Source organism: Jaculus jaculus, chromosome 6 (genome assembly GCF_020740685.1).
Source record: "Jaculus jaculus isolate mJacJac1 chromosome 6, mJacJac1.mat.Y.cur, whole genome shotgun sequence".
NCBI lineage: Eukaryota > Metazoa > Chordata > Mammalia > Rodentia > Dipodidae > Jaculus > Jaculus jaculus.
Window position 1 is genome coordinate 60,979,288 of NC_059107.1, and position 6,785 is coordinate 60,986,072.

Here is a 6,785-nt window from a genome sequence, read left to right on the forward strand (position 1 = left end):
GGAAAAGCATAAGACACCCAAGTGAGGAATGTGCTGTCTCCAAAATCCAAATAGGCCCACTAGACATTGTGCTTCTTTCTTAGTGGAAGGAGGGGCCAAATGCAACAGCCTATCCTTCACCTTAGAAGGAATATTCCTACATGACCTTACCACTGAGCTCCTAGAAATTTCACTGAGATGGAAGGTCCTTGAATTTTGGATGGATTTATTTCCCATCCCCTGATGCGCATATGCTGCACCAGCAACTCCAGAGTGGCTGCCACCTCCTGCTCACTTGACCCAATCAGCATTATGCCATTGATATAATGGACCAATGTGACACCTTGTGGAAGGGACAGGCAATCAAGGTCCCTGTGAACTAAGCTATGACACAGGGCTGGAGAGTTAATATAACCTTGAGGAAAAACAGTAAAGGTATACTGCTGACCTTGCCCGCTGAAGGCAAATTGCTTCTGGTGGTCCTTATGGACAGGTATGGAGAAGAAAGCATTCCCAAGATCAATAGCTGCATACCAGGAACCAGGAGATGCGTTAATCTGCTCAAGTAAAGAAACCACATCTGGTACAACAGTTGGAATTGGAGTCACCACCTGATTAAGTTTCTGATAGTCCACTGTCATGCTCCAGGATCCATCTGTCTTCTGAACAGGAGAGTTAAAGGGATATGTTGTGGGAACCACCACCCCTGCATCCTTCAAGTCCTTTATAGTGGCACTAATTTCTGAAATCCCTCCAGGGATGTGATACTGTTTTTGATTCACTATTTTCCCTGGTGGTGGGAGCCTCAATGGCTTCCATTTGGCCTTTTTCAACCATAATAGCCCTCATTCCACAAGTCAGGGAACCAATGTGGAGGTTCTGCCAACTCCTAAGTATATCTATCCCAATTATGCATTCTGGGACTTGGGAAATAACCACAGGGGGAGTTCTGGGGCCCACTGAACCCACTGTCAGGCTAACCATAGCCAAAACTCCATTGATCACCTGATCTCCATAAGCACCTATTTTAACTGGAGGGCCATGGTACTTTTTGGGGTCTCCTGGAATCAATGTCAATTCAGAGCCAGTGTCCAGTGGGTCCCTAAAGGTCTGATTATTTCCTTTCCCCCAGTGTACAGTTACCCTAGCAAAAGGCTGCAGGGCCCTCTGAGGAAAGATAGGTATAAGCTTAATATTGAAACTTTTGGGGGTTGTAGGAGGGCCCTTCCTTGAGGGAACCCGGCCAACCCTTCAGTCAAGGGGCTCAGGATCTGTAAACTGGCTCAAGTCTGGGAACTGATTAAGAGGTCTTGATTCTCTGTTGCTGTAATTCAAAGTGGCTTTATGTTCCCTTGCTCTGGAACTTTTCTGTTAATGCAGATCAAGAAGGAACTCAGTAGGCTTCTTATCTATTTGACTTCTGGGAACACCATGATTAATCAGCCAATGCCAGAGGTTCATACAAGTAAAGAATGTGCATAATTTTGCCTATGCTATCTATTACGAAAAACACGTTCACCCCACCTTTGGCAATTTAGCACTTAGCCCTTGTTACCCCAAGATCCAGTTATACCCATTGCATCTAAATCAACTCATGCAGCATCTGCAGCTCCCACTGTGAGGTCTTCTTTACATAAAAGACCAATGATAGGAGACATTAAGTATCCTGGTGCTCCCCTCACAAATCTGTTTCTATAGTCTTAGTGAAGGGCACATCTTCTGGATGCTCCCATTGTGGGGGCAGAGATGAGTTTACGTGGCAAATCCAGCCCAGCATTCCAAGTTCTCTGAGCTTTTTAATCCCTTCATCAACATTAAGCCAAGGGATATCAGGCAGCTCAAGCTCATTCACAGTAAGCCATCTTTGGATTCATACTTCAGCCAACCAATCAAATAAACTCTTGACACCTCTTCCAACTATACAAGCTGCAGTGTTAAATCTAAAATCTCTGCTCAATCAGCCTATTTCAGTAAATTCAGCCTGATCTAATCGTATGTTCCTTCTCCATCATCCCACACCCTTAAAATCCATTCCCACACATATTCTCCATGCTTCTGCCTGTACAAGTTAGAAAACTCCTGAAGTACTTTAGGGGTGTACCTCACCTCCTCTTGAGTCACACTTCCTATCTCACCTTTAGGGGCCTGCTTAGTTTAAGAGCTTTGTTATAGGCCTAGAGGCAAAGGTGGGTGGGCACTGAGAAGCATCAGCACCTCCTGTTGAATCCTCAAAAAGGAGGGATTAATTCCCTCAGGCAAGGGTGGAGAGGGTAATACTTCAGGGTGTGGAGGTGGAGATACAACTGCTGCTAAGGGAGGGGAGGTCATATCTTCTTCCAAAACAACTTCTTCAGAATCTGACACTTCGATGTCCCCAGGTTCTTTAGGGTCTTCCCACACATCCCCAACCCAACTTCTGGTACCATTTCACTGTTGCAGTCAGGTCTGCATTGCTGGTAGAAATCACCCAGCCAAGAGCAGCAGATTAAAGGGGTGCACCACCACACCCAGCTCTGCGCTTTTTGTCCCAGGTCCTCCACATGAGATCTCTAGCCACATGGGTGCCTTCCTTGGCTCTGTGCTTCCTCAATAAATATAATAATTTAATAATTATTTCTCAGTCCTTTTATTCAGTTATTTAATTAAAACTAGAAACAAACCTAGGGTTTTGGGTTCAAGGACTTTCCTAGTCCCCTAGCACCCTGTTACATTCTGCTCCAATTAGGGTAAGCCTGTGTCTTTTTTATTATCTTTCCAACAGGCAGTTTGATATCACTTTGGGTCTTTTCCATTACTGGTGGGCTACAGGTATTTAAGGCAATGTAAATGTTTAACTATGGTCAGTTGTCCTTGGGGTGACTGCTATAATTCAAACTTACCTATAGTTTATGACCCCTGTCCTGATGACTATAGCCTGTCTGTGCCATCTAGTACCCTGTCTGTGCCATCTAGTACCCTGTCTTGTGATCTGTAGTTAGCCCTATAGTTCCCTGGAGCAGGGGAGCTCTCCTTCCATCTCCCTGGCTGTTGAACCTTTGTTTCTCCTGATTGTGCAGCACTCCAGGGAGAGGGTCTTATAGAAGCTTTTGATTGTGGCTCCTCCCACCTACATTCCCAGTGCCAGGACTGTTAGTGTGAGACACCATGCCTGGCTTTTTAAAAATGTGGGCTCTGGGCTGGAGAGATGGCTTAGTGGTTAAGCCTTTGCCTGTGAAGCCTAAGGACACTGGTTTGAGGCTCAATTCCCCAGGACCCAAGTTAGCCAGATGTACAAGGGGTCGCATGCATCTGGAGTTTGTTTGTACTGGCTAGAGGCCCTGGCACACCCATTTTCTCTCTCTTTCTCTCTATCTGCCTTTCTCACTCTGTCACTCTCAAATAAATAAACAAAAACTGAACAAAAAAAAGAGTTTTTTTTAATGTGGATTGTATGGATCCAACCCAGGTCCTCATTCTTTCAAGACAAGCACTTTACTGACTGAGTTATCTCCCCAATATTCTCATGCTGCCATTTAAGGTGTTTGGTATCCTCGAAAGCACTGGAAGGCTCAAGGGTTTCTTTTCTTTTATTGGTTCTGTTTATCTAGGATTTGTACAAATGATGCCCTAAGCGATTTGGCCTTGCCCCCAGCAGAGCATCCCCTCTGCAGACTCTGCACTGGCCTGCAGTGCATTGGCAGGTCTGTGCCTTTAGATCAGTAGTGGCTCCATTTCTCTTCATAGCCCAGACCACCAAACAGCTCAGAAGAGAGGAAAAGGGAGGGTGAAATGAGAGACAGAACCAATCCCAGGCAAAGAACCTCTGCATGGCCAGATAGGATCAGGTGCCAAGATGGGGACTAGCTGACTTCCTGCACTCATTTTGCCACATGGATATCTGTGCACAGGGGCAGAGGTAAGAAATGTATGTCAGTATGATGATCAGCTGGGGATCAATATGGTTGCGATGCATGATGCATGCAGGCACAGGTTTGCTAAATATTGCCTGGGGATACTGATGACAGCCTATTCTTAGTCATAAGTTACTAGTGCAGGGTTTTCAACCCTGGCTGCAACTGAGAATCCTAGCAGCTTTAAAGGAAATAAAATAAAACAGAACCACAATTAACAATTATGTGTGGGTTCCCACCTCAGAGATTGGGTTTAACTGATGTTAGGTAGAGCATGGATATTACTATCTCTAACAGGTCCCCAGGTATTTCAAGCAAGGGCCTTTAAGCACCGAGATACTTCCCAAGCTCCCCCAGGTATTTGACTACATAGTCAGAGGAAAGAAGTAAATGTGAAATAGTAATGAGGTCCCAGACCTATAATCACTGCTCTCAGGAGGCTGAGACAGAAGGATTGCCTTGAGTTTGAGGCCAGCCTAGTCTATATGGTAAGTTCCAGAACAGCCTGGGCTAAAGAGTGAGACCTCATCTCAGAAACAAACTAAATAACAGCAAAAGGAAATGTCTGTGGTGATGGGTGAACAATTGTGGATCAAGGCTAATTGAGGCTTCAGGCAATAGGAAGCCATGGCAGGTTTCCGAGCAAGACCGGAAATGTGCAGATGACTGCAACATGCAGACCAGAAAGAACACTGAAAACAGAGCCCCGGTAAAAGGCGGCTGCAACAGTCAGGTCAAAGCTAATGAAGCTGTTAACTAAGCTGCATGATGCAGAGTGGAGAAGAGAGCACCCTTCCCCTGCAGAGTTAAGAGTGCCTGGAGCAAGGAGGAAGAGCCAAGCTGCCTCTGTGTCACAGCAGGGCTGGGAATCGTGCTTCTCCTTGCCTCACCACAGCCCCCCATTCTGACCTATACCAAAATCTGCATAATGATTTCTAAGCTCTTGATAGTTAACTGAGGGGGAAAGTATCACCTTGAGTCTCAGAGGACTACTAATGTAAGTCATAAAGCCTGGTGCCTTCCAGGACACATCACTATAGCAAAGCCAGACTTCATATTTTCAGACTCCAGCCCCAATGCTGATTCAGGAAGAAGAGTTTCTCTTGAGCAGGGCAGGGTCTCTAATACTAGCCCTCAGGCTAACCAGGAGGGCTCCAGTTTGTTCAAGGTCATTATCAACTACATACTGATTACAAGCCAGTCTGGGCTGTAAGAGTCACTATTTCAAAAAAATAAAACATAAACCGGGCTTGGTGGCACACACCTTTAATCCCAGCACTCAGGAGGCAGAGGTACGAGGATTGCTGTGAATTCAAGGCCACCCTGAGACCCCATAGTGAATTCCAGGTCTGCCTGGGCTAGAGTGAGACCCTACCTTGAAAAACCAAAATAAATAAGTAAGTTAATTAATTAATTAAAAAATAACAATAAAGAAGATAGGAAGGAAGGAGTAAAGGAGGGAGGAAGGAAGGTGTGGTAGTAAACACCTTTAATCTTAGCACTGAGGAGGCTAAGATAGGAGAATTGCTGATTTTGAGACAAGCCTGGGCAATCCAGTTAGTTCCAAGTCAGCCTGGGCTAGAATGAGACCCTGTTTTAAGGAAGGGTAGGACTCCTTACGATGTGCTCCTCCAGACACAAAATGACGTTGATATCCATGACCTCACAGTGTCTGACACTACCTACACAAGACCATCATAATAGGAGGAAAAAATCATGACATTAAAATAAAAGAGAGACTGGGGCTGGAGGGATGGCTTAGCAGTTAAGGCAATTGCCTGCAAAGCCAAAGAACCCAGGTTCCATTCTGTAGGACCCATGTTAGCCAGATGCACAAGGGGGCACATGTGTCTGGAGTTCATTGGCAGTGGCTAGAGGCCCTGGCATGCCCATTCATTCTCTCTCTCCCTCTTTCTCTGTCAAATAAATAAATAAAATATTCTAACTTATAAAATGAATTGGATACCATTGCAGTTTTAAAAAAGAGAGAGAGGCTGATTGAGAGGGGAAGGGGATATGATGGTCTTTCAAAGAAAAAAGTTGGGGGACAGAGGGAATTATCATGGGATATTGTTCACAATCATGGAAGTTGTCAATAAAAAATTTGGGCATGGTGGCACATGCCTTTAATTCCAGCACTTGAGAGGCAGATATAGGAGGATCACTGTGAGTTCAAAGCTGCCCTGAGACTACATAGTGAATTCCAGTCAGCCTGGGCTAGAGGGTAACCCTACCCCAAAACAACAACAACAACAACAAAAAAGGACAGGGTGGCTGGAGAGAGATGACTTAGAAGTTAAGGTGTTTGCCTGTGGAGTCTAAGGACCCATGTTTGATTCTGCAAGACCCAGGTCAGCCAGATACACAAAGTGGTATATGTATCTGGAGTTTGTTTGCAGTGGCTAGAGGCCCTGGCATGCCCATTCTCTCTCTATCTGCCTCTCTTTCTCGCTCGCACGCACATGCGCAAATAAATAAATATTTTTAAAAACCAAAAAGAAGGGCTGGAGAGATGGCTTAGCAGTTAAGGTACTTGCCTCTAAGACCAAAGGATCCAGGTTCGATTCCCCAGGTCCCAGATACACAAGGTGGCACATGCATCTGGAGTTCATTTGCAGTGGCTAGAGGCCTGGCACACCCATTCTCTCTGTCTCTGTCACTCTCAAACACACGTGCATGTGCATATACACACACACACACACACACACAGAGAGAGAGAGAGAGAGAGAGAGAGAGAGAGAGAGAGAGAGAGAGAGAGAGAGAAGATGGATGTGGTGGCACACACCTTTAATCTCAGCACTCAGGATGCAGAGGTGGGAGAATTACTGTGAGTTCAAGGCCAGCCTGAGACTACATACTGAATTCCAGGTCAGCCTGAGCTAGAGTGAGACCCTACCTTGGAAAACCAAAATGGGT